Here is an 8,090-nt window from a genome sequence, read left to right as displayed (position 1 = left end):
GCCCATAATTGGGCAACCGAGGGGACACCTAATGTGCCACCTATCGTCCGAGCGACTGTTTGTGTTTCCCCCCCCCCCCCGTCGGAATTCTCCAAGGTAAATTCACCTTTTGCCGGCTAGAGCTGTCCACGAGGAGGAACGCGACCTCAGTACGCCTTTTGTGACGAGCCTAAAGTCCCATCTGGGGTGCCAAAACTGTTGCGAATTATACCTGATTGGTCACGCACGGTTCAAGTTTTTAGGCTGAGGCACCAAAAACCAGGTCCAGATCTGCAAAGTTTCCAGTCTGTGTTTAATGTATTACGCTCGAGCGTGGTGCCCCCCCGCTAATCAGGAGGGGACCCCGTATACAGTTTATGCAAAGCTTATATACCATCTGACATCGCGTGCTGCCCTCGTGCATCGGCACCCTTAACCAATGAATTCCATCCTCACCCCATCCTCAGCCACTCTCTGGTGAGTGCTTTCTCGTGTTCTGAGAATGTCAACAACTTTATCATTAAAACGGAACATGCAGTTACACAACGTGCCTCGCATACCACAAAGACAGGAAGGACAACAGTTTCAAGGCCCGAAACGATTCCCCAAATGTGCTGTGGTCTGTGCTGCACAGACAGTGGCTGGCGCCAAAAGGTGCCAGCTCTGCACATATTAGCTTTTCCCTCAACACTATTAATTTAATTGAGTGACCCCTTGTTCTTATGTCATGTGAAGGGGTAAATAACACTTCCTTATTCACTTTCTCCACATCATTCATGTTTTTATAGACTTCTATTAGATTCCCTCTTAACTGTCTCTTTTCCAAATTTAACAGTCCCAGTCTTTTTAATCTCTCCTCATGTGGAAGCTGTTCCATACCCCTAATCGTTTTTGTTGCCCTTCTCTGTATCTTTTCCAATTCCAATACATCTTTTTTTGAGATGGAGCCTCTAGAACAGCATTCAATATTCAAGGTATGAGTCTATCATAGATTTATGTATGGCATTATGATATTTATTGTCTTTCCCTTTCCTAATGCTTCCTAACATTCCGTTAGTTTTTTTCTCTGCTACTGCACATGAGCAAATGTTTTCAGAGCACTACCCACAATGACTCCAAGATCTCTTTCCTGAGTGATAACATCTAATTTAGACCCCCATCATTTTGTATGTATAGTGGGATTATGTTTTCCAGTGTGTACTACTTTGCATTTATCAACACAATTTCATCTGCCATGTTGTTGCCCAGTCACCCAGTTTTGTGAGATTCCTTTATAAATCATTGCAGTCAGCTTTGGACTTAACTATCTTGAATAATTTTGTATTGTCTGCAAACTTTGCTACCTCACTGTCTACCCTTTTTACTTCTCTCCACTATGAAAAGTAACCATTTTGTCCTACGTTTTGATTCCTAATATTTAATCATACAAGATAATGTCACAACAGAAACATTCAAAGAAAGTATAGAGCTTGAAAAATCAAAAGTGAGATTGAAAAAGGAAAGTTGTGAGGAAAAAATTTAGTGACAGTGGTAGGAATGAGACGAATCTTGGGCTAAAGTATGTGAGGCATTTGGTCTACGCAAGAGGGTGTAGGCCAGGGAGAGGGAGAATAATAACTAGAGCTAATTGAAAAAAATTAATTCAAAACATTTTTCAAATGAAACATGGTCTTTTAAGAAACTCAGATTTTTACCAAAAATTTTGTTCAAAATTTTCCAATTTTTTGATGGAAAAATACTTTCTGGTTTTTGGAACTGAAAATTAATGTACTAGTTGTTTTTTCCTTCCTCCCCCTTTTTCAGTAGGCAAATGAAACAAAGGGGGAAAAGAAAAGAACAGGTGATGCGGACAAGGAGGAAAAAGGCAGAAACATAAAAGAGGAAATAAACCCTCAAACTGGGGGCAGGAGGGAGACGCACCTAAAATCAGACTTGGGATTTTTTATATAAATAAATGTCAAGAAAATATGAAAGTGTCAAAGTTTTTCATGAAACATATTTGCCAGTTTTTTTGACTGATAATAAACCTGAGTCCAAATGAGTATTAATTGCATCATATAAAAAATTGCTAATACAAAAAGGGGCAAATATATGGTTCTGGGAGAATGCAGAGCCTATTATAAATGCCATTTTAAGTGTACCACAAGCCTTAAGATTAGAAAAACAGTGGCAAAACATGGCAGGAGACTTAATCATTCATGGAAAAGGAAAGCCAACAAATTAGGTTCCCTTCTTAACAATTGCAGAGAAAAAAGGAGCCGGATTCAGACCTGGCATTGAGCTGAGGAGCTGAATAAGAATATTACAAGGAATTTCTCCCACTTGTCTCGAAGGAACAAAATGTTTGTTGAGGAGTCTGATGCAAAATTCTTCAGCAACTTAAATGCATCAGCAGGGTCTGAGCAGATTCTCTGTAGACACAGAATGCCCCAAAATTTGCACTTTCAACATATTGTGCAGTAGATAGTGCTTCTTGATATTGCCTTTCAGAGTACATTCAGCACCAGAAATATTTTGTCACACAATGTTTCAGGTGCTAGTCTAGCAGGAATGAAAGCGTAGTCTGGTGACATAATAGTCTGGAAGAGCACTGCTACTGAATACCAGTAACATTCTGGTTGCAGAAAGTGCTAAAAATTGCAAGCAACAAATTTACTGAACAAGAACAATTGCCAGGTTCAAACAGCTGAAGTCATCTGTTTAGGAGTGAAATTGTTTGATGTTTTCAAGTTTCAAGCAATACTGAACATGCAGAGACCCAAAGATGAAAAAGTAATGCAGACACTACAAAGCATGTTGAATGATGTATGTTCATACCCAACTCAAACATATCACCTAAAAGAACTCCTTCACAAAGACACAGAACAGGCATGGTTGCCACAGCAAGAACAAGAGAAATAAATCAAAGCATATACTGATCTCAACATAGGAGCTGCATTTCTTTGACCAATTGAAAGATACCCAGGTCTCCACAGGTGCATCAAAAAGAAGGGCTGTAAGATGAATAACTAGAGGCATGGTTGTCTATAACTTATGGTGCCACATCTGGTGAAATCTGAAGAGTTCAGGAATGGCAGAGAAAATGTATCTAAAAATGTCTTGCACACAATAGTACAAAGTTTCTCTATGGTCATACTTCCAAAACTGGAAAATGTCCAATAAACCATTATTGCAATACACAAGAAAAGGTCTGTAGATGCACCACCAAGGATATATCAATGACTTTTGGAAGTAGAAAAGTATGATATGACCAGGGAGTTGCCACCGGGACATTACCCAGTGATTGCAGACAAATTTCTCTCAATGATGTACAACCATGTGATCTCAAACAAGCTGTAACAATATATGCTAAGAGAGAAGCATCATGTACTATAACACTAGGAATATGAGATAAACTGGAAAGAGAAATACTGATAGATGAAATACTACAAGCCATGTATATCACTACACATAGCAGCAGCAGTGCTATGAAGGCCAGCCCTAAACCCAGAGCCCTGACTGGTTAGAGGTTTGACTAAGAGTAGATGCTGGTGTCACAGTCTAGGACAATTATACCTGTATTCCCCCTACATGGTCCAACATGGACATCCACTCTCAGTCTTGCAGCTCCCCAGCCACCACCTCACTGGGTCAGAGACCTACATCTCTCACCCTCCTGACGGGAGTTTTTCCAGGCTGCACAGTTCCATGCCCAAACTGTGTTATTCCCCAGCAACGCTAACCACCTAAATTGGGCGGTATCTTCACTTTACTTAAGTTTCAAAGGCTATGAACGGTATACTTACCCACAGTTAAGTTGCCACATAGCTCCTTCTAATCAAGAACATTTATTTTTAAGGTAAAAGAAGTTTCAGAGAAAACATTAAAAATAATAAAAGAACCAACATGTAATAGGTGATCAGCAGACAATCAGATTTTTCCTTAGCACATCTTCAAAAGGAAGGGTCTGGAGACTGATAATTTGCATTCCCCTACCTCCCAAATATCTCCTAGAAAACTCACTCCACTAAAAATTCAGTATTATCTGGCCCATTGTTTTAAAAGGGTCTTTTAAAGCTCATAACACTTCCCAGGGTTAATTAATCCTGCCTCCCCTTTAAAGAAGTTGTACACAATCCCACAATAATACATAAACATTTGCATTTTGAACTCCTAAAATACTTAAACTTAATTCAATAAGGTTTTCCAGGATATTGCAGATAATTGCCACATCTGTCACAGCTGGCTTCTCCACCCCAACTCCAACCTTCTGCTCCCTAGATACCTATTCACCTAGATTGCAGGTAATCCCAGCCCTACTTCTTGCTACCTCTCTATAGTGGACTGCTAAGATGCAGATGGATCAGAAACAGTCAAGCCAGAAATGAAAAGAGGCTACAAAATCATAACAAGGCTAAAAGTTGTAAATTATTGTAAATCTACCTTATTGTAAATTTCTACTTATTGTAGCTCAGCATAACCTCACTGACCTCAGCAGAGCTGTAATGATTCATACCAGCTAAGAATCTGGCCCTAAACTTTAAGGGTTTCATTCCTTGAACCTCTCCATCCCCTACGCCAAAGGCTCTGCCCCTAAATCTGTCTGGGAGTCTTGCAGCTTCAGAGCTAGCAACAAGAATACTGTCCTGCAAATAGAACCTTGAAATGTGTGCTGTATACCATGCTAATTTTTGGTGTGGTCCAATGGATTTTTAATCTTACTGAAACAGCAATCAGATGGATTTTTGTTTAACATCTCATAAGAAATCTGTATTATAAAGACTAGAATTTCAGATTCAGTGAATTTTGCTTGTCTCAAATGTAGAGCCTGTCAACTTTTTCAGAGATTTTCTCATTTTTGCTTATCAGTGAGTTCTAAATTTGTAAGTAGCTCAGTTGGAATTCCACACAGAGGGCAGCAGTCCAGAGCTCCCCTCACTGCTAAGTATTAATACATTTTTCACATGTGCATTGCAAGTATTTTTCTCTCAGAGTGCCTGCCAGGCACGCAGCTAGCTCTGCAGTGGGAGACTAGATTAATAAAAATAATTATGGACTCCATTCTTCCTGTGTTCTAATACATGAACCACTTTTTGGTGGAATTTAATAATGAGCTCATTTACATTTCAATAGATTCATTATCATTCTGGCTGCTGATAATTTGTAGTGCTAATTTTTTCCCAGCAATAAGATCCTATTGGCAGTGTCCTATCCTCCCTCTTGTTTGCAGGCCAAAATAAAATTCTTTAAAAAACAGTGTTGTCATTTTTAAAAATTATGTGTTTACTGCCACACCAAATTTACATTCAGTAGTCCTAGGCTGGCTTGCAAAAGCCAGCTAGACCTTTACATTATTATTTTAGTATTGTTTTGCAGGCTTGGTAGAGTTAAGAGACTGTCATTATAAGTACATGTCATAAAGAAGCAGTAATATATAAAGTGATGCAGAGCTTGGCAGCTAATCTCTCCAAAGATTCATGTGCACTGAGCATCCTCCATCCTCTCACAGCTCCTATATGACAACTGGAATGTGCAGAATATGATGCCAGCAATTCATCAACGTCCTCTAGTGCAATATCTAAGTTGAGTTCTTTGCCCATTTCAACAACAGTTTTGGTCACCTCCTCAACAGTGTCTGTAAAGCTTGGAAGTCTGACACAAAATCAGGTCACAATTTTCTCCAAACACCATTCAAATTTGATTATTTGACTTCATTCCATGCCTCACCAATGTTCTTAACTGCATGGTAAATGTTGAAGCCCTTCCAGAATTCCTTCAGAGTTGGTCCACCTTCCTTCTCAGTTGCCCTGATGGCCTGGGCAAATGTGCTCCTAAGATAGTAGGCCTTGAATGATGCAATTACCCCCGGTCAATGGGTTGCAACAATGAGGTGGTATTGTGGGGCAGAAACACCACTTTGACGTTAGGATGCATGGCATTAAGGATGGTTGGATTACCAGAAGCATTGTTAAGGATTAACAATACTCTAAATGCAAGATTGTTTTTGCTGCAATGATCCTTGACACAGGGCAAAAAATGATGATTAAACCAATCTTCAAAAATGTTCCAGTTGACCCATACTTCAGGATTGGAGTTCCATATCACTGGGATAAATGCTTTGGAATATCCCTTGAAAGCCCTTGGGTTTTCGGAATGGTATACAAGCAAAGGTTTAAGTTTAAAGTCACCTACAGCATTTGCACCGGGCAAAAGAGTGAGCCTATCTTTAGCAGCTTTGTAGCCTGGCATGGATTTCTCCTGTTTGGCAGTGTAGGTTCTCAATAGCATTTTTTCCAAGCGTTTCATCAACATTAAAAACTTGCTGAGCACAATACCCACCCTCTTCAATGATTTCAGCCAATGTCTCAGGAAAAACAAGAGCTGCCTCCTCATTAGCACTGGCATCTTCACCCAAGACCTTGATGTTATGCAAATTGGCCTTGGCTTAAAATGCATAAACCACCCCCTATTTTCATTAAAAGGCTCTGCATTAGAACTCTTCCCCATTATTTTTTTAGATCATCATAAAGACTCCTAGCCTTTTCCTGAATTATGCCTAAACTCACAGGAGCACAGCATTAATTTTGATCCTCCAGCCAAACAATTAACAGTTTCTCAACCTGAGCAATAAGTCCAACATGCTGCTTGGTTATCACAGTTGATTATATAGGAGTCGAGCCCTTAACATGTTCCTGAATTTGTACCTTGTCTTTCAGGATAGTCACAACAGTAATTCGAGGGATATCCAAAGCTTTACCAATTTCAGTTTGCATCTCACCTTTTTCAGACCTCTTAATTATTTCCATTTTTGTTTCCATAATAATTGTTCTACGTTTCTTAGAAGAAGAAACATCACTTGCACCAGATTTATGCTTTTCTGACATTATTATGAGCAAAGAAACACTACATTTTAAGAAAAAGTTTGGAAGCACATGTAAAAATGGCATTGGAACAGCTATTGAGCAACTGAAGTCAGGGAGATGGGCGGCACAGAATGCTGATGCGCACGTATGAACCTGTTCGCTGGCATGGTGTTGCGTCAGCTCGAGCATCATAAACTCAAAACATGATGTCAGAAAGTCGAAACAGTATTTCACATTTTTTAACAGAGTAAGTGCCGTTCATCATAACTCAAATGTTGTAAAGTCGGGACCTGCCTGTAAGATTATTTATTGGGATACATGATCCGCTTGTCACAGATAACATGTTCTTTTCCTAGCCGGCTACTTAGAGTTAATTGAAAAGATGGAATTTGGTGAAACGCACATTGAACTTGAATTGAAATAATAGGAAAGGATCAATATACATAAATATAACAATAAAATAAAAAAGTAAAGTGATTTCCTGTATTCATACTTGAGTCTTGCATTGTGCATATTTAAACATATCAAGACCAGTGGCAACAAAGATAGAAGGTAAAGTAAGTGAAGCCCATCAGAAGGGAGATCCTGAGTCAGTTTACACCATCTTGGGGAGCCGATGAATATGGAAAAATGGGAACTGGATGTAGTATTTTAGCATGAATATATGTCTTATTTGACCCTTTACGCTAACTATAATAAGGTCAATTCCTACCCCTATCCATATGTGCCTTTTGGGGTGTTCAGAATTAAGCATTAATGTTTATTATTTTCATCACTTATCTCTTAATTCCTATATGTAAATATGGTCTAACTACTTAGATACTGTATAGCAGCCTAATTGCTAAGGTCCTCCAAAACTCCCTTCTTGTGGAATTCTGTGGTGTACTATACCCATTTGTGGTTACTTGTTTGTCTCTCAGAATGAAAGCACAAAATATCTGACCTGGGCTTATCTCCTTAAACCTACATTATTCAGCTAAATCCCAGACTTCAGCATAGCTACTCCCACAATGCCTTATATCCCTGATGAGCCACATGCGGTCTGTGGGCCACAGGTGGCCCACAACAGGACTTTAATCATAGCAAGCCTAATTTGTTCTCTTCTTGTTACAACTTTCATAACTTCAATTAAACATGCTGAGCAAATGAATTAGATGTTACCCAAAACTATATAGCTGCCAAGATCAGGGCATGGATCAAGGGTCAACACCCCTCTAGGTCCAGACAGAGGATAGGTTACAACCACTACCAGTTACTTCATTAGCTCAA

Source organism: Dermochelys coriacea, chromosome 4, assembly GCF_009764565.3.
Source record: "Dermochelys coriacea isolate rDerCor1 chromosome 4, rDerCor1.pri.v4, whole genome shotgun sequence".
Classification (NCBI taxonomy): Eukaryota; Metazoa; Chordata; order Testudines; family Dermochelyidae; genus Dermochelys; species Dermochelys coriacea.
The sequence above is the reverse complement of the archived record's forward strand: the minus strand, read 5'-3'. Positions refer to the sequence as shown.